Here is a 20,803-nt window from a genome sequence, read left to right as displayed (position 1 = left end):
TATATATATGTAGATATGTGTATATGTAGATATGTATATATATGTATATGTATATAAATGTTTATGTGTGTGTGTATATTATATATATAATATATCTATAATAATAAAAGGCAAAGCCCTCACTGACTGACTGACTGACTCACTCACTGACTGACTCATCACTAATTCTCCAACTTCCCGTGTAGGTGGAAGGCTGAAATTTGGCAGGCTCATTCCTTGCAGCTTACTTACAAAAGTTAGGCAGGTTTCATTTCGAAATTCAAAGCGTAATGATCATAACTGGAACATATTTTTTGTCCATACACTGTAATGGAGGAGGCGGAGTCACGTATCGCGTCATCACGCCTCCTACGTAATCACGTGAACTAAAAACAAGGAAGACATTTACAGCACGAGTCACACGCGGGAACGAAGGTAAATGACGTTAATTTTTGACTGTCTTTTAATACTGTGTAAGCATACATATTAACACATGTGCAATTAAACGTGTGCATTTACGGGGTGATTTCTCAGGCTTAAAAGCTCACCTTTTATCAAACGCGGGAAGAAAGGTAACTGACGTTGTTCACTGTCTTTTAATACTGTGTAACCATACATATTAACACATGTCCAATTAAACGTGTGCATTTACGGGGTGATTTCTCAGGCTTAAAAGCTCGCCTTTTACTAAAAAGGTAAATGCAAAACTATTTTCAATCAGTTTATTGAAACGCTCCCGTTAAGGATTGCAATAACATATTCGCGAGATAAAAGAACGAAGTAGGGGGAAATGGAGGAACAGCCGCAAACAGCGAAGAGCAAAAAATTAATTAAACAATTGAGAACGGAGCGAGTTAAGCATACAAGCATGTTCATAAGGGAAACAAAGCACGGTGTAAAACGTAAGTTTAAATTAAGTTTATAGAAACGCTCCCGCTGCGGATTGCAATAACATATTCGCGAGATAAAAGTTTAATGAGAAGACACGAGGTATAAACGAACCACACGCCGTGGCGCAACGTTAGGGGCAACAGTTTCAACCATTCTATGATCTGCTTCTCGCAACTGAAAGACGGCACATGGCGGATGTTAGCCGACTTGCTGACCGCAACGTTAGGGGCTTCAACTATGGCGCTGACGCCACATCTCAGTGCCAACACTTTGCAGACTGTACTTAAAAGACACGCCCTCCTCACTGGACAGTTAAAAACACCAATTAAACTAACGATGACATCAAGTATTACCCAATCAAAAGTAGGAAAGGAGGCATCTTCATAAAATGCGTGTGGGATGATTTGCATGAGACGCTGCTTTAAAAAAAAAATGATAAAAAAAATACGGGATAAATCCCGTCCAGTATTGATTCAAAACGGGACGCGCAATTTCATTCTCAAACGCGGCACGATTCCGTATTTTAAAGGACGGGTGGCAACCCTACAGTGCCAGGTAACCACCCATACAATCAGATTGTGATTCAGACTAGGAATGCAATGAATGTAATTACCCCGATCTACATACAAGGCGAAAGTCTTGCAACATTCAAAGATGATGGTTTGGGATAATTAGTACTTATTAAGTACACCATGGAACATAAAAGAGCTTATGAAGCCTTGAACCGAAAAAAGCAAGATCTCAGAGATCGTAAAAAAAAAAAAGGAGGTAATGTCGTTTTACTCGCTGTAGATTTTACTCAAACATTACCAGTTATTCCACGAGGGAGACCAGCAGATGAACTCAACGCGTGTTTAAAATCCATGCTTCTCCCACGGTCGGTTATATGTTGCGTGTTCTCGGGTAGGTACACCAAAAAATTTATACATTTAAGCATGTAATGGGCAAACAAAAAATGAGGTATACCCGAAGGCACTGCAGTAGTACTCAATGTAACTTTACTTATTAAATGTTAATGTTTTACTGTTTAATAATTTATACGCTTCTTATATATTGTTCAAATTCTTTTATGAAAATACCAGTGACAGCGCAATGCACGATAACATGGAGTGAATACACCATACGCATCTGCCCACGGCTGCCCTGGTGTGCGCAGATAGGAGTTGATTCTAAAATAAAATAAACATAAAAAGAGTAATACAATCATCACCCATAAAACGGATAGCAGACGTGACGTATTATATGTGTACCAGATTTCAAGTCAATAGGTGAAACGGTTTGCAAGCTACAGGTGATTTCAAATCCTGGACAGACCAACGAAAAGCCACGGTAGCAAATTATAGAAGAAGATTTTACTGTTTAATAATTTATATTTATATGAAATGTGCTTCTTATATATTACTTCATATTCTCATATGATAATGATGTTAATGTTGTTTATATTGATTTCTATGTTATTGTAAGTGCATCTATGTGTGTATATGTATGTATGTATGTATGTATGTATGTATGTGTATATATATATATATATATATATATATAAAAAATATATATATAAAAAATATATGTGTATATGTATATATAATATATCTGTATATGTGTGTGTATATGTATATGTATATGACAGCAACACTCATAACAATGACAACACAATTACATTGACAATCATGTTACGTTATTTTTAAAATGTTTCCTTTACTTTTTCATAACCTCTTTAACACACTACTTCTCCGCTGCGAAGCGCGGGTATTTTGCTAGTATATATATATATATATATATATATATAAAAGACAGCAACACTTATAACAATGACAACACAATTACATTGACAATCATGTTGTTATTTTTAAAATGTTTCCTTTTTTTTCATAACCTGTTTAACACACTACTTCTCTGCTGCGAAGCGCGGGTATTTTGCTAGTATATATATATATATATATACACATACATATACACACATACATGTAGTTTCAATAACATAGAAATCAATATAAATATTAACATCATTATTATATGAGAATATGAAGTAATATATAAGAAGCACATTTCATATAAATATAAATTATTAAACAGTAAAATCTTCTTCTGTAATTTGCTACCGTGGCAATTTGTGTGTGTGTCCAGGATTTTAAATCACCTGTAGCTCGCAAACCGTTTCACCTACTGACTTGAAATCTGGTACACATACAGTACGTCACGTCTACTATCCGCTTTATGGGTGATGATTGTATTACTCTTTTTATGTTTATTTTATTTTATTGTAGAATCAACTCCTATCTGCGCACACCAGGGCGGCCGTGGGCGGATGCGTATGGTGTATTGACTCCATGTTATCGTGCATTGCGCTGTCACTGGTATTTTGATAAAAGAATTTGAACAACATATAAGAAGCGTAAAAATTATTAAACAGTAAAACATTAACATTTAAGAAGTAAAGTTAGATGAAGTACTACTGCAGTGCCCTCGGGTATACCTCATTTTTTGTTTGTCCATTACATGCTTAAATGTATACATTTTTTGGTGTACCTACCCGAGAACACGCGACATATAACCGAGCGTGGGAGAAGCATGGATTTTAAACACGCGTTGAGTTCATCTGCTGGTCTCCCTCGTGGAATAACTGGTAATGTTTGACTAAAATCTACAGCGAGTAAAACGACATTACCTCCGATTTTTTTTTTACGATCTCTGAGATGTTGCTTTTTTCGGTTCAAGGCTTCATAAGCTCTTTTATGTTGTATGGTGTACTTATCCCAAACCATCATCTTTGAATGTTGCAAGACTTTCGCCTTGTATGTAGATCGGGGTAATTACATTCATTGCATTCCTAGTCTGAATCACAATCTGATTGTATGGGTGGTTACCTGGCACTGTAGGGTTGCCACCCGTCCTTTAAAATACGGAATCGTGCCGCATTTGAGAATGAAATTGCGCGTCCCGTTTTGAATCAATACTGGACGGGATTTATCCCGTATTTTTTTTTATCATTTTTTTTAAAGCAGCATCTCATGCAAATCATCCCACACGCATTTTATGAAGATGCCTCCTTTCCTACTTTTGATTGGGTAATACTTGATGTCATCGTTAGTTTGATTGGTCTTTTTAACTGTCCAGTGAGGAGGGCGTGTCTTTTAAGTAGAGTCTGGAAAGTGTTGGCACTGAGATGTGGCGTCAGCGCCAGAGTTGAAGCCCCTAATGTTGCGGTCAGCAAGTCGGCTAACATCCGCCATGTGCCGTCTTTCAGTTGTGAGAAGCAGATCATAGAATGGTTGAAACTGTTGCCCCTAACGTTGCGCCACGGCGTGTGGTTCGTTTATACCTCGTGTCTTCTCATTAAACTTTTATCTCGCGAATATGTTATTGCAATCTGCAGCGGGAGCGTTTCTATAAACTTAATTTAAACTTACGTTTTACACCGTGCTTTGTTTCCCTTATGAACATGCTTGAATGCTTCACTCGCTCCCTTCTCAATTGTTTAATTAATTTTTTGCTCTTCGCTGTTTGCGGATCTTCCGTCATTTCCCCCTACTTCGTTCTTTTATCTCGCGAATATGTTATTGCAATCCTTAACGGGAGCGTTTCATTAAACTGATTGAAAATAGTTTTGCATTTACCTTTTTAGTAAAAGGCGAGCTTTTAAGCCTGAGAAATCACCCCGTAAATGCACACGTTTAATTGCACATGTGTTAATATGTATGGTTACACAGTATTAAAAGACAGTGAACAACGTCAGTTACCTTTGTTCCCGCATTTGATAAAAGGCGAGCTTTTAAGCCTGAGAAATCACCCCGTAAATGCACACGTTTAATTGCACATGTGTTAATATGTATGCTTACACAGTATTAAAAGACAGTCAAAAATTAACGTCATTTACCTTCGTTCCCGCGTTTGACTCGTGCTGTAAATCTCTTCCTTGTTTTTAGTTCACGTGATTACGTAGGAGGCGTGATGACGCGATACGTGACTCCGCCTCCTCCATTACAGTGTATGGACAAAAAATATGTTCCAGTTATGACCATTACGCGTAGAATTTCGAAATGAAACCTGCCTAACTTTTGTAAGTAAGCTGTAAGGAATGAGCCTGCCAAATTTCAGCCTTCCACCTACACGGGAAGTTGGAGAATTAGTGATGAGTGAGTCAGTCAGTCAGTGAGTGAGGGCTTTGCCTTTTATTAGTATAGATATATATATACACATACATACATACATATATATATATATATATATATATATATATATACACACATACATACATACATACATACATACATACATACATACATACATACATATATATATATATATATATATATATATATATATATATATCTATATCTGTATCTAACAGCCAAATTGGGCTATGCATACGAACTTAAAAGGTTTAAATAAAACAGAAATATATATTTTATTTTTACTTGCTTAACTTGTGGAGGGTGTATCCTGTAGCAAAGCCCTAACTTTTTTCGTGAAAGCCCATTTCAGTCAATAAGCTAAGCAAACCCAGGAAGACATGGAATCGTTTAAATCAAGTATCATTACATCTTCCTTTCTTAAAGAGAAGTAAGGCAGTACTTATAAGCTTACATATTTATATATAGACATACATATATATATATATATATATATATATCTGAAGCCGTGCAAGCACGCTCTTGAGAATGCAACGTATAGTTGTGCAGAAGAAAAGCAATCTTGCCTCAAATGAATGCCAACCTTTTGTAGGTCTATGAACTTAATTTAAACTTTAGGTTTACACGGTGCTTTCTTTCCTTAGTACCTGCACTCATGAATATGTCTGTATGTGTCTGTCGGTCAAATCCACGCACTTCGCACCGGCGAAGTACTGCTTTAAAAGTTTTATTAAGAAGAAAAGAAAACCTTTTTAAATTGAGGGAAAATATACTAATAACAGTTTGTTAAGGATCTGTTTTTTTTGTGAAGCTGCCTTCACTCGAGTGATCACTTCGACCTGACTTGGTGGCCAACTATAAGTGTTACCTGGTAGGTAACCACCCATACAATCAGATTGTGAATCAGACTACGAATGCCGTGAATGTAATTACCCCGATCTACATGTTGTCAAATAAACGAACCACACGCCATGGCGCGGAATTACCCCGATCTACATGTTGTCAAATAAACGAACCACACACCGTGGCACAATTTTAGGGGCTTTGCCTGTAGCGCTGACGTCCGAGGTTCGATTCCCGTAAGGGAGTGAAGTGAGTGGCTGGTTACCTACCAGGTAACGCTTATGGTTGGCCAGGAAGTGAGGTAACATCAGCCACGGTGCCTTCAGTTGTGAGAAGCAGATCATAGAATGGTTGAAAATAGTTTACTGTCAAATAATGCAAAGAGTACGCAACACGTCTTTCCCCCTTTTTCTTGGCTCATCAGGCGTACACACTCACTGCACTTGCTTACGGTAATCGAACCTCGGACGTCAGCGCTAGAGGGGCTTAGCAGCGGTGAAGTATTGCTTTTAAATTTTAATTAAGAACAAAAGAAAACCTTTTTAAATTAAGTCTTTAAAAGAGGTGTAAAGATATTGACAATAAGCTACGCAAACCCACCAAGAAATGCAATCGTTTAAATCAAGGCGCGAGTCGAAAAACACCATCCCATAATATTAGTTAACGATTAACACATTTCTATATGTATTGTAAGCATACAATACAACTGATAATATGTTGCGCTTATTTATCTGGTGTACCGACATTTTTGCGCGTTTAACGTCTGAAATCTAACGTGATTTGAGCCCTTCAGAATGAAAATAGTTTGCATTTACCTTTTTAGTAAAAGGCGAGCTTTTAAGCCTGAGAAATCACCCCGTAAATGCACACGTTTAATTGCACGTGTTAATATGTATGCTTACACAGTATTAAAAGACACTCAAAAATTAACATCATTTACCTTCATTCCCGCGTTTGACTCGTGCTGTAAATGTCTTCCTTGTTTTTAGTTCACGTGATTACGTAGGAGGCGTGATGACGTGATACGTGACTCCGCCTCCTCCATTAGAGTATATGGACAAAAAACATGTTCCAGTTATGACCATTACGCATAGAATTTCGAAATGAAACCTGCGTAACTTTTGTAAGTAAGCTGTAAGGAATGAGCCTGCCAAATTTCAGCCTTCCACCTACACGGGAAGTTCGAGAATTAGTAATGAGTCAGTCAGTCAGTCAGTCAGTGAGGGCTTTGCCTTTTATTAATATGTATAGACTAGCAAAATACCCGCGCTTCGCAGCGGAGAAGTAGTGTGTTAAAGAGGTTATGAAAAAAAAAAAAGGAAACATTTTAAAAATAACGTAACATGATTGTCAATGTAATTGTGTTGTCATTGTTATGAGTGTTGCTGTCTTTTATATATATAATATACACACACACACACATAAACATATACATACATATACATATCTACATATACACATATCTACATATACATATGTATATACACATATACACATCCACATAAACATATATATATACATATACAAATTTACATATCTACATATATATATATATATATATATATATATATATATATATAGACATACATATATACATACATACATTCACATATTTTATATATATATATATATATATATATATATATATATATATATATATATATATATATATATATATATATATATATACTGTATATATACATATCTACTTATTGGCTCCTGTATTTAGGATATAGCAGGTTGGATAATGGACGGATGGACATTTGTATGCATAGCCCCATTTGCCCGTTTTCATTTTTTTTCTTTCTTCAGTAATATTTCAGCAAACCCGGAGTTTGTCAGTTCAAATCGTGGTACTGACACCACTGTGTGACCCTGAGGAAGTCACTTCACCTGCCTGTGCTGCAAAAAACAAAAGTAATGTAACAAATTGTACCTCAGATGTTGTAAGTTGGTGGAATAAAGGCATAAGTAAAATAGATAAATATGTATTATACACATAGGAACTATTCATTTATTTTCAGTTAAGTCATCTGCAGCAAACTTTTATAAATAAGGGTTTCTGATTTTTAGATAGCGCAAACTGTTTCTTCTTCATTGACGTTTTCTCTTGGAGAGCTTTTTTCATTTCATTGAAAATGAAAGCAGCAGCTGCCAAAATATGTAGCTTTCTTATTAATTTTTCAACATTGTGTAAAATAAATGTATAAAGTAACATAAAAGGTTTAAATACTGGTTATCCTTTTACACTAAAATATTACTAAAGAGATACAAAAAAAGTAAAATGGATATGTTCTTTTTCTTTAGGAGATTAAATATTACTGAAGAAAGAAAAAAAAAAATTAAACAGCCAAATGGGGCTATGCATACGAACTTAAAAGGTTTAAATAAAACAGAAATATATATTTTATTTTTACTTGCTTAACTTGTGGAGGGTGTATCCTGTAGCAAAGCCGTAACTTTTTTCGTGAAAGCCCGTTTCAGTAAATAAGTGTTAAAAACAGGTGTAAAGATATTGACAATAAGCTACGCAAACCCAGGAAGACATGGAATCGTTTAAATCAAGTATCATTACATCTTCCTTTCTTAAAGAGAAGTAAGGCAGTACTTATAAGCTTACATATTTATATATAGACATACATATATATATACATATATATATATACATATATATATATATATATATATATATATATATATATATATATATATATATATATCTGAAGCCGTGCAAGCACGCTCTTGAGAATGCAACGTATAGTTGTACAGAAGAAAAGCAATCTTGCCTCAAATGAATGGCAACCTTTTGTAGGTCTATGAAGTTAATTTAAACTTTAGGTTTACACAGTGCTTTCTTTCCGAAGTACCTGCACTCATGAATATGTCTGTATGTGTCAGTCGGTCAAATCCACGCACTTCGCACCGGCGAAGTACCGCTTTTAAATTTTTATTAAGAAGAAAATAAAACGTTTTTAAATTGAGGGAAAATAAATATACTAATAACAGTTTGTTAAGGATCAGTTTTTTTGTGAAGCTGCCTTTACTCGAGTGATCACTTCGACCTGACTTGGTGGCCAAGTATAAGCGTTACCTGGTAGCTAACCACCCATACAATCAGATTGTGAACCAGACTACGAATGCCGTGAATGTAATTACACACTCACTGCACTTGCTTACGGTAATTGAACCTCGGACGTCAGCGCTAGAGGGGCTTAGCAGCGGTGAAGTATTGCTTTTAAATTTTAATTAAGAACAAAAGAAAACCTCAGAGGTTCGATTCCCGAAAGGGAGTGAAGTGGGTGTCCGGTTAACCACCAGGTAAAGCTTATGGTTGGACAGCAAGTGACGTAACATCAGCCACGGTGCCTTCAGTTGTGAGAAGCAGATCATAGAATGATTGAAAATAGTTTTGCATTTACCTTTTTAGTAAAAGGCGAGCTTTTAAGCCTGAGAAATCACCCCGTAAATGCACACGTTTAATTGCACATGTGTTAATATGTATGGTTACACAGTATTAAAAGACAGTGAACAACGTCAGTTACCTTTGTTCCCGCGTTTGATAAAAGGCGAGCTTTTAAGCCTGAGAAATCACCGCGTAAATGCACACGTTTAATTGCACATGTGTTAATATGTATGCTTACACAGTATTAAAACACAGTCAAAAATTAACGTCATTTACCTTCGTTCCCGCGTTTGACTCGTGCTGTAAATCTCTTCCTTGTTTTTAGTTCACGTGATTACGTAGGCGGCGTGATGACGTGATACGTGACTCCGCCTCCTCCATTACAGTATATGGACAAAAAATATGTTCCAGTTATGACCATTACGCGTAGAATTTCGAAATGAAACCTGCCTAACTTTTGTAAGTAAGCTGTAAGGAATGAGCCTGCCAAATTTCAGCCTTCCACCTACACGGGAAGTTCGAGAATTAGTGATGAGTGAGTCAGTCAGTCAGTGAGTCAGTGAGGGCTTTGCCTTTTATTAATATGTATAGATAAGAGCAGCTCACTACTGAAAATGGCAAATATAGGAGTCAGTCTTATCCTTGAACCTTTTATCAAAGTGTTTATTTGATCTTTGGACTTTAGGCCTTACACATTACAGTATATAGTTTATGCCAACATTTTGTCATTTACTACTAAAATATGAAAAACGTTTCTGTTCTAACAATGTGTTTACACAGATTATTGTAGAAACGGAACACACATGAAATGCATGTGTTCCAAATAACAATCTATTATTTCCACTCTAAAACTCCAGCACTTCACTCCCAGATAATCAAGACATGAGCCGGGAGAACTTTGTGCATGTTCTGCGGTGGTGGGGGGATGGAATAGCAGGCTGCTTGCTTGCTTGTCTTTATCGGCACATTTAATATTATTTATTGTATCAGTATGCTGCTGCTGGAGAATGTGAATTTCCCATTGGGATTAATAAAGTATCTATCTATCTATCTATCCATCCATCCATCCATCCATCCATTTACAGGACAAAAGACGCTGATGGAGAGGTGCGATGGGATTTAAGGTGGGCCGGATCTATGAGTTTTTTGTAGGCTCTGGTAATTCTAGTGTTAAGAGAATTGCTGCCTCTGTTCTGTAGACAACTAGACAAAAATAACTGAAAAAGATCTCACAATCACTTATATTCTTTCACTATTATCTGCTGCTACTGGAATGAAAAAGTATGCATCTGCTTCAGTGGTCTAGAGAGAAAAATATTTATCACAAGTGTAGCATGCTATCAAATAACAAAAACCTGGCAAGTCATTATTGGCATAAATTTAGTTTAATCACGATGGAGTTTAAGTTTAATACAGATATTTTAGCACAGGCTGAATTAAGCACAGAGATATCATTCCTGCTGCACAGGTGGCTGGGCTCTTTCATGAATTTGTTAAAAATGTATTTATACAATTTAGTTTAATCAGTTCAGATTTACGTGTTGTAATTTGTACAAACAACAATGAAACTCTTATGGGAGCATTTCACTACGCTGCTACTCGGCATGCATCTATGTAAAATATGTGACAAACCAACACAGAATGTAACAGGCAAAAACTAGGCACTGTTTAAGAAAAAATAATCGGTCTATTGTTACAAGCCATGGCAGAACATAACTGCTGAAGAAACAGAATTGCAGAAGCAAAAATAGCAGCATAAACTGAATGCAGTTTATTCCACACTTTTGTTAATGGTCTGGGAGTGGTGGGTGATATACTGGTTGATCTTGTATACTAGATGAACTTCTGCATTCATTTTGAGAAAACATTTTTAACAGTACGGTAAAAATTAGTGGAAAATGTGCTAAAACATTTAAACATAAAAACCGTCTTACCATTAAACATGCCAATCTGCAACATAAAATGAGAAATTTGATTCTTGGTTGGTGTATCAGTGACTTAAACATAATGTTTTTGTGTATGATCTTGTATGTAAAGAGTGTGTGACAAAGTGAAACTACCCCAAAGTCCTACGTACTGTAACTCAAACTGATTGGCAAGTCAATGCAAATAGAAAGGGAGGATGGGAAGAAACAGTGTTTTTTGTTTGGGAGAAGCAAGAGGAGCATCTAGTGAGAATGAAGCTGTACTTTTGTTTTTTTAAAAAAGGTAAACTTATACAGTCAAAACTGTCAGAATTTGCAGTTATACAATGATAATGATTTTAGCCCATACTATACACTTCTACAGTCTGGTTTAGAAAAATACACCATGATACAATATGAATATGAAGTATGTTAATTTAAGGAAGACTTAATATGACAACAAAATTAATTCTGAAAATGCAAAACATTTAATCTCTAGTATTACAGCATATATTTCATAAAGAAGAAAAAATATTACCAGTTGGGGTCCTATGTGTGTGAACTTTATTTTTTTTCTGTCCTTTTGCAGAATTCCTCCAACAGCCTAAACGCATACTATTACAGTAAGTTATATACTGATGGTGGGACAGAGGCAGAATTGGCTGATTAAAATAAAATGTTGCCATTTGCACAAATGTTCCCCAGGGGTGACTTGTATTTTGTCTAGGATCTTCTTTCTTGCCCCAGGTGCAGAAAGGATAGGCTATAAATTTTGGTAACTCATACACTGGAAAAAAGGCAGATGGATTCAAGAATGCATATGGCATCCCACAATTAATTAAAACCAATTGAGGACAGTATGGGTTGAGCCTTACTCTTGTATTTTTGGGTTGACTTTAATTACAGCTTTAGAGTTGTCAGATAAGCAAAATGTATGCACATACAAAAGATATACACACAAGAAGGAAGTATGAAACACTGATGCTACTCAGTACAACACAAGGAATGAGTACTTTGCACATGTAGTCACTTTTTAAGATTATTACTCTTGGACAGTATTAAACCTAGTATCTTATAGATATATTTGCAAACAATTATGCTCAGGGAGTTATAGCTGGATTTCTTCACTACACATCCAAAGAAGCAGCAATATAAAATTAATTTTGATAAAACAAGAAATATTAGCCAAACAGTAGTAATCACTAACTTGTAGTGAATCAACAAGGTACAAAACAGTCAAAATTTTGAGAAATGGAGTTTAAGAACAGTTTAAAATATGAAGAGATTTTAATATGGTTAGCACAGCCTGCTGATGCGGTGATAAAACTAGTGCTGGGCGGTATGACCAAAATTCTATATCACGGTATTTTTAAAAATTATACCGGTTTCATGGTATTGGACAGTATTTTTTTTTCCCATGCATGAGTGGATGTTAACCACATTTTCCACTGCAAATAATGGCTAAGAATAACCTATTCCACTGTCATGAGAATTGTACATTGTACATGCAAACATTTTAATGTGCACAAGTATTAATACAGGTTTGCATGGCCTCATAAAGTGACAGTTTTCAAGGGGGTGGCACTAATGAAGAGAAGGAATCACATTGCATGACAGATGCAATCAAAATATAAAGCCTTTTTATTGAACAAAGTTTGCAAACAACTTAAACTAAAATTTTGACAACATATTTTCAACCATCCAAAGAGGCATTTAGACTTAGTAAAATATCCAGAGGTGCTTGTCAAAAGTAGTATTGCACTGAACATGTCTTAGAAAAGGAATAAATAGTAAATATTTTTTGTGAACCAACTACACTTTCTGTTAATGTTAACAATCTCTGTCCACTGGCACGTTAAAGTGACCTTTTAAACAATTTTACTATCATTAAACTGCATAATATTTAAACTAATAAATAATAACAATAAAATAAATAATAGTGCAACTTCCAGTAATAATACTATTACTTCCAAGACTTCAAACCCAGGTGCATTACACAGTATTCACCAAATTAAAATAAAATAAAATAAAACAAGTGCAACTAGGTGATGACATCTTTACCAACTGAACCATCATTAAGGCAAACTACATTAATATGGACCTTGCTTCAAGCTAAGCTATATACATAAATAATAAAACTGCAAATTGCATTCATAATGCTATTCGTGGTATAGCCCTATGGAAGTGTATTAGTGCCACGGTGAATAAAAAAAAATACGGACACAGTGAAGAAAAAAAAACTATTTGTCAACATGTTGACTCTATTCTCGACATTTCCACTTTAATCTCGACGCTTATGGGGGAATATCATGAAATTTATGTATTCTGTGTGGTGATCGCTGCCTGCGCCTCCTCTTAGTGCAAGAGGAAGTCAGTTTAAGAAGCACGTAACGCTTAACATGGCTCAGGGAACACTTAACACAAAGTATTTAATGTGCTACATAACTTATGACGGGGTTTGAGAAAATCTAGTAAATTAAATATGAATTTTAAGATGAAGTTTAGTTTACGATGTTCTACTTTAATGACAAACTACGAGAATAAAGTCAACATGTCGACTTTAATCTCCACAGAAGCATCGAGATTAAAGTGTAAATGTCAAGAATAAATTCAACATGTCGTCACACTATTTCACAGTACCCATGTACATTACACAGTATTGAGGAAAAAAAAAAAAAACAAGTACAACTTGGCTTGCAGTATTATCCAGTAGTATAGAAACAGTATTCACACCTCTGAACATAATGGTCCACATCCGACCTTTTAAAACCAAAGTATCTCCAGACAACAGACACGGTTCCTTTTTTGGCAAAAGTTGTGTCATCATGTTCAACTTTATCGTCTGCTACAGCTTCAGTTTCAGAATATTCTCTGTCCATTTTCACCATTCAATACCTCCACTAACGCATGTACTCCGTTGCATGCCTGTTTAGCGGTGCAGCAGTGAAAAACGTCCATCCTTAAACAGTTTCCCACAGAGCCACGTTCTGAACGTTATTTAGGCTATTTAAACCGAGTTGCGGTATAAGAAAAATCCATATCATAACAAAAATAAAAAATGTTTTTTGGTATGAACCGGTATACCGCCCAGCACTAGATAAAATTAGTGTAAAACTGAAGTGTTACACTATAAAATAAAATAATGTTGATATTATGCACAAACCATAATGAAAGTAAACACAAATATTTGGCAAAAGCTTTTTATGATTCTTTTCTTGATTACTTCCACATTATTCAAGATGGTAAGTTGGCATAGTGACTAACACTGGAGTCTAATAATTCTAAGGATCTAAGATTTATTCTCAACCAGATCGTTAACTGTGTGTGTCTTCATGGGTTTTCCCCACATATTCCACCTACTGCTGACATCTAAAATATGTTAACTAGACAGAAGACTCAAAATTAGCTTGTTACGGGTAAGTATGTGTGTGCGCACATGTGTGTGTGTTTGGAGATGTACTGTGTAAAGGTGTTTTTCCATCCAGTGCTTTCTCTCACCTTGAGGACAGTGAGATTCAAAAAAAAATCAATGGGCTATTTGTCAAAATATAAAATATATGACAATGTATTTGTATCCCAATCTTTCATGTTCTATATTCATCTAGTAAAACAAGTAAGATGCATTCAATTTTTAAACATATTTTGAAAGGATAAATGTCAGGAATAAAAAAACAAAACAGAAACAGGTCTTAATATATTAAAACATGCATACAGCAGTAAGCTATTTCTAACCCGTGACATCTTTCCTTTCATGAGTCATCCCATTCTTATATACTGATGGTAAGGCAAATCATTACTGTGAAAGCACTGCCAAAAATGTAAATTACATTTCTCTAAGCTCTATTTTAACTTTCACAGTAAAAAGTCTAGTATCAAAATAAAAATCAACAATACAATCCCATACACAGGACAAATATTTTAATTTATAGATTTTTTATATTTATGTATTTTTTTTATGTTTAGCAGGATTTAGATCTTTAGAAAAATCAAGTAACAGCATGTCTGCACATTGTATGTGCACTTTCAGAGAAACAGTAAACATAACCAATGCTAATGAAATGAACCAGAGTCAAAGAATAAAATGTATCCTAAGACAGTAAAGCTTTTCATAAATAGTTCACAAGTTGTGGTTGTTCATCCACCTTGTAAAAACTGTGAAATGGTAAAATAATATTCTGTAAAATTATTCCAAGTGTTTCTGAAATGCACTACTGAAATTAAAAAAATATCTCTTTTGGGTTTAATAACCTAATTCTGTATGCCACTTTAAAACATTTAATAATGTTTAAGAATTAGCAACTAATTAAAATAACCTCCTTAAAATCTGCAGAAATGTCTAAAAGCTCCTATGGCTCAAGGAAAGTGAGATCCAACTTGCAGACATGGTTTGGCAAACATCAGCAGCACAGGCTCTCTGACCCATTACTCAGCAATATACTCATTCTAGGGAATCCATTCCCTGATGGGTTTATCCATTCCCGGGAATTTGGGAATCCTGCATTTCATTTCCGGGAATCCTGGGCTCCCGGGGATGACACAGTGCACGGGCATCTCACATGTGAACGGTTTTAGAACGACCGACACTTATTTTTAATAAAACTACTGCAATATGTTGACACAAATAAAAGACTAACCTTATCTATAAGTAGTTCATGCTGTCATATAAGTACATGTATCTTTAGTTGTGGTAATAAGAGCGTAGAAAGCACAACGTCCTCACAGGTGGCGCAGTGGTAGTGCTGCTGCTTTGCAGTAAGGAGATTGTGGGTTCGCTTCCCGGTTCCTCCATGTGTGGATAGTGCTTTGAGTACTGAGAAAAGCGCTATATAAATGTAATTAATTATTATTATTATTAACGTGTCCAGCGTGCAGTTGTCCAGGCAAGAGCGCACCTTTCTGCAGAAGCATGCCAGCCGCTGAGAAAGCACACTCTGCCTCCACTGAAGTAGCAATCATCAGATACTGATACACTTGTTCTAAACAACGCCCGCGCTTGCCGTTGCTCTGAAACACCGCCATTTCAGCTTTTACTGATGCATCCAGTTTCTTGTCATCATTCTGTGATGGCAAGTTTCTTGGCACAGATAATGCGGATGCAACAGACTGACGCATTGCAATTTCAAGTTGCTGTTCAAAGCTGTTGTCTGATGAAGTGCAAGCTGCAGCAATGGCGCCACCTTAATTATTTTCAACTATAACTCTGTTATTTCTTGATCGATTTTTACACTTTTACATGCTATATATGTGAGCTTGGCCGTTCCCGTTTTCCCGGGAATTACAGCAGTTTCATTCCCGGGAATGAAAAATGTCTGGGAATCCCGGGCTCGGAATGGATTCCCTAACTCATTCCTCATGGCCAATTGTGAAAAGCCTTATTTTAGGTAAGGGGTAGGAGAAGGAAAACTCTTAATTCAAACCACCTGCTGCCTTGCTGGTTCTGCCTTTTGGACAAAGACTAAACTGACAATCTAAATCTGCAGTTAAAAAAATCCTAAATCAAAAACAACATTTGGAGTCCTCACCCAAACCTTGTGGAAAGTTCTGCTAAGTGCTGACATTGCTAAAGACGTTAATCCTTAACAGAATGATAGAAGAGAAGATGATGCTATATTTAAAAGCAAAACTAAATTTTTTAAGTTTGATTAAAACAAATCAAGAACTAGTGAAAATGATGGATATCGTTGGAATATGTTTAAAAAAAATAAAGCAGATATGCACCCCAAATGGATGTACAGGAGAGGGAAGAGTTTTGAGAAATGATAGAAGTGATGATGAAGAATTTAAAAAGGAAGAGGAAGATACCTGAATAGTCATGTTCAAGGCAGAAATTAAGGTTGGGAAGAAGTGTATGATTTAGGAGAAATTTATGAGAAGGTAAAAACAAACTTGAATTCACAAGAAGGCAAATTTTAAATACACAACGTGAAAAGAGAAAAAGCCAACTATTGGCAATATACAATTATTGAGGAAGAACAGTATAGATTTGACTATATCATAACAAAAAAGTCAAAATTAGAGATGAAAAACTGCACAACTGTTCCTAGTATCACAACATAGAGTAAAGTTAAAAATGGTAAAATCTTGGAAAAGGTGGAGAGAAAACCTAATAAGTTCAGAGGGTGGGAAATAAAATCAGAAAGTTAACCAGAAAAAGAAATGGAAAACAGTTTGGCTGAAACAAATGAACTGACTTGGGATAATTTGATGGGTTGGTACAGTGGATCCTCGGGTTCACGACCATAATTCGTTCTAAAACTCTGGTCGTAACCCGATTTGGTCGTGAACCGAAGTAATTTCCCCCATAGGATTGTACGTAAATACAATTAATCCGTTCCAGACCATACAAATTGTATGTAAATATATATATTTTTTTAAGTTTTTAAGCACAAGTATAGTTATTTAAACCATAGAATACACAGCGTAATAGTAAACTAAATGTAAAACCATTGAATTACACTGAGAAACCCTTGAACAACAGAGAAAACTAACACTGCAATAGTTCGAGCTATAGAGCTACCAACCACTGGCTAAGAGCACTTTTTTTTTTTTAACGAGTTTTAAGCATAGGGAAAATAATTAACATTTGAAAAAATATGTAATTTAATGAACCACCAAGAAAAATAACACTGCAATAATACATGCTAAGAACCGATCGCTGTAAACAAAGTGAAAACAAAATCAAGCCCAGTGCATTCTTTAACTGCCTTCTCTACCTTATGCGTCCAGCTCTCTCTCTCGCGCTGCCTGTGTGTGTGTGTCTCTCTCTCGCGCTGCCTGTGTGTGTGTGTCTCTCTCTCTCTCGCGCTGCCTATGTGTGTGTGTCTCTCTCTCTCTCGCGCTGCCTATGTGTGTGTGTCTCTCTCTCTCGCGCTGCCTGTGTGTGTGTCTCTCTCTCTCTCGCGCTGCCTGTGTGTGTGTGTCTCTCTCTCGCGCTGCCTGTGTGTGTGTGTCTCTCTCTCGCGCTGCCTGTGTGTGTGTGTGTCTCTCTCGCGCTGCCTGTGTGTGTGTCTCTCTCTCTCGCGCTGCCTGTGTGTGTGTCTCTGTCTCTCTCGCGCTACCTGTGTGTGTGTCTCTGTCTCTCTCTCTCGCGCTGCCTGTGTGTGTGTGTCTCTCTCTCTCGCGCTGCCTGTGTGTGTGTCTCTCTCTCTCGCGCTGCCTGTGTGTGTGTGTCTCTCTCTCACGCTGCCTGTGTGTGTGTGTGTGTGTCTCTCTCGTGCTGCCTGTGTGTGTGTCTCTCTCGCGCTGCCTGTGTGTGTATGTGTGTGTCTCTCTCGCGCTGCCTGTGTGTGTGTGTCTCTCTCGCGCTGCCTGTGTGTGTGTGTGTGTGTCTCTCTCGCGCTGCCTGTGTGTGTGTGTGTGTGTGTGTCTCTCTCGCGCTGCCTGTGTGTGTGTGTCTCTCTCGCGCTGCCTGTGTGTGTGTGTCTCTCTCGCGCTGCCTGTGTGTGTGTGTCTCTCTCTCTCTTGCTCGCTGCACAGGAAATGCACAGGGAGAGACTGAACATGTACAAACCGAAAGGGAAACTGGCTTGTTCGTATACCGAGTGTGTGGTCGTGAACAGATGCAAAAGTTTGGCGAACTTTTTGGTCGTAAACCAAGGTTCTACTGTATACCAAATAGATAAAAATGACAATGGGATGTGGAAGAAATGAAATGTGGAAGAGCATCAGGTAAGCAGAAGAAAGGAAAAGGAGCTTGGTGCTGGAATAAAGAGACAGTAAATGCTGTAAAATAGAGGAAGATTAAGTTAAATAAATATAACAAAGAATATAATAAGACAAGAGGAATTGCAAAGAAAGTGGTAAAAATAAAATGTAAAAGGCTATAGATCCATGGTAAGAAGAATTAAATGATAAAGGGAGAATGAAAAATCTACAAAACTAAAGTGGATAGAGATTGGCAGACAAACAATACAGGGAATATAAAAATAATCAAAAATAAAAATGAATAGTTCTGAGTGGGAATTACTGAATGAAGAAAATACCAGAAACCCAACAGAGACTGGGAACCTACAGGAGGTCCTGTAGAATGGTACACACCTACAAAAGTCAAAACGGTAAAACAGTGATTTCAAAAAAGTATGTGAAAGCAGCTGGAGAAGATGAAGTAGCAGTGGAAGTGCTGTAGTTGTTTGGTGACAGGATATATGTATTTACTAAGATATTTAAGACATCTTGAAAACTTAAAAGATGAGCACAGAATGGAAACACCAATATACAAAGAAAAAGAAGATATTCTCGACTGTAAAAAATAAGGATATTAAGCCACTACCACATACCCTTAAGTGATGGGGAAAGTAATTCAAAAATAGATAACAAGAAATACTGAAAATTGGAGAAAACCTGGAACAGGAACTTATTTTTGCATTATATGTCTTAATGGGCAAGTATGCAGATGGTAGAAGAGCTGTAGTAACAGCATGGTAGTCTTTGAGTAAGCTTGTCACAGAGTGCTAAGCAAAGGGATCTGGTGAATCTTGAGAAGGGATACCTGAGCAGTACATAAGATTAATAAAAAAAAAAAAAAAAAAAAAAACATATGGGCACTGAAGTAAGAACAGAAGTCATATGTGGAGAAGCAAAGGAAGAGCTTGATATGAGAGTGGGATTAAAAGTTCAGAAACCACCCTATTATTATTTACACTATTAGTGGGTGAGGTCAGCATGGAAATGAAGAAAGAACCTCCACGGTCATATTTTTTTTTTTGTTTTTGCAATCATGCAAAAAAGTAAGGAAGGAACTGGAAACAGATTTAAGAAAGGCAAAGAGATACTCTAGAGCAGTGATAGGCAATGGTTTTCGTTCCAACTCAATTGCTTAATCAGATGCCAATGACTGCCAATCTCAGACCTTATTTAATTTTATGGCATGTCACTCTGCAATGGAATGTTTGGAAATCATAGATTTTTTTTTCCTTTCCAATGAACTCAGCCAATTGATCTGAAGCATAAAATTAGGGTTAGGGTTAATGGATAATTTTCAGTCTGTTACATTTTTCTCTAAAGTGTTTTATTAAATCAAATAGTGCAGGATGAATCCATACAAGTGTAAATGGAAACAAGTTAGACGGAGAACTGCTGGCTCCTTTGTCATTTGCACCTTATTTTTAATAAGGAGCCATTAAAATCTCTGAATTCAGCTGTTTAAGACTGAAATAAGCATTTAATGGTGGGGAATGTTAACAAGCTGGACCACGAAAATGAAGCAGAAAAATGTCACTTGAGCAATAAGTGCTTCATTAGCAATACTTGACTTCTCATTAAGAAACTGTGTTGAAACAAAAACCTGCAGCCACTGCAGCCCCCCAGGACCGACATTGTCTACCCCTGCTCTAGAGGGACAAGGGATGAAGAAACGTAGTTCAAAAACTCAATACATGTTCTGCAACTATTGTGGAGAGTGTACAAATGGAAGAATGAAGCCAGGTGCAGTAGATTTAGATGAAGTGGAGTGTTTCTGGTGAACAGATTCAGTAATTCAAAAGGAACAGCGGGATAGAGGCAGAAATTAGGGAGGGACTCTGAGCAGGAGAGAAAAATTGTAGAAAATGTAGCAGAAAACTCTTTTGACCAAAATATAGATACAACGTTTAAAGGAAAATATACAATATGGTAGCAAGTCGAACAAAGAAATGTGGGACACAACTAGAAGGTAA

The 20,803-nt window shown here is 36.4% G+C and overlaps 1 protein-coding gene across 1 annotated transcript in view; it reads right to left on the bottom strand.

Moving 5' to 3' along the window:
* The window catches only part of ubtd2 (ubiquitin domain containing 2), a 157,212-nt gene that overhangs the window by 128,207 nt on the left and 8,202 nt on the right, over positions 1-20,803 (bottom strand). The gene's annotated exons all lie outside the window — the stretch shown is intronic.

Source organism: Erpetoichthys calabaricus, chromosome 11 (genome assembly GCF_900747795.2).
Source record: "Erpetoichthys calabaricus chromosome 11, fErpCal1.3, whole genome shotgun sequence".
Taxonomy (NCBI): domain Eukaryota; kingdom Metazoa; phylum Chordata; class Cladistia; order Polypteriformes; family Polypteridae; genus Erpetoichthys; species Erpetoichthys calabaricus.
Note: the sequence above shows the minus strand (reverse complement) of the source record. Positions and strands in the feature narration are given on the sequence as shown.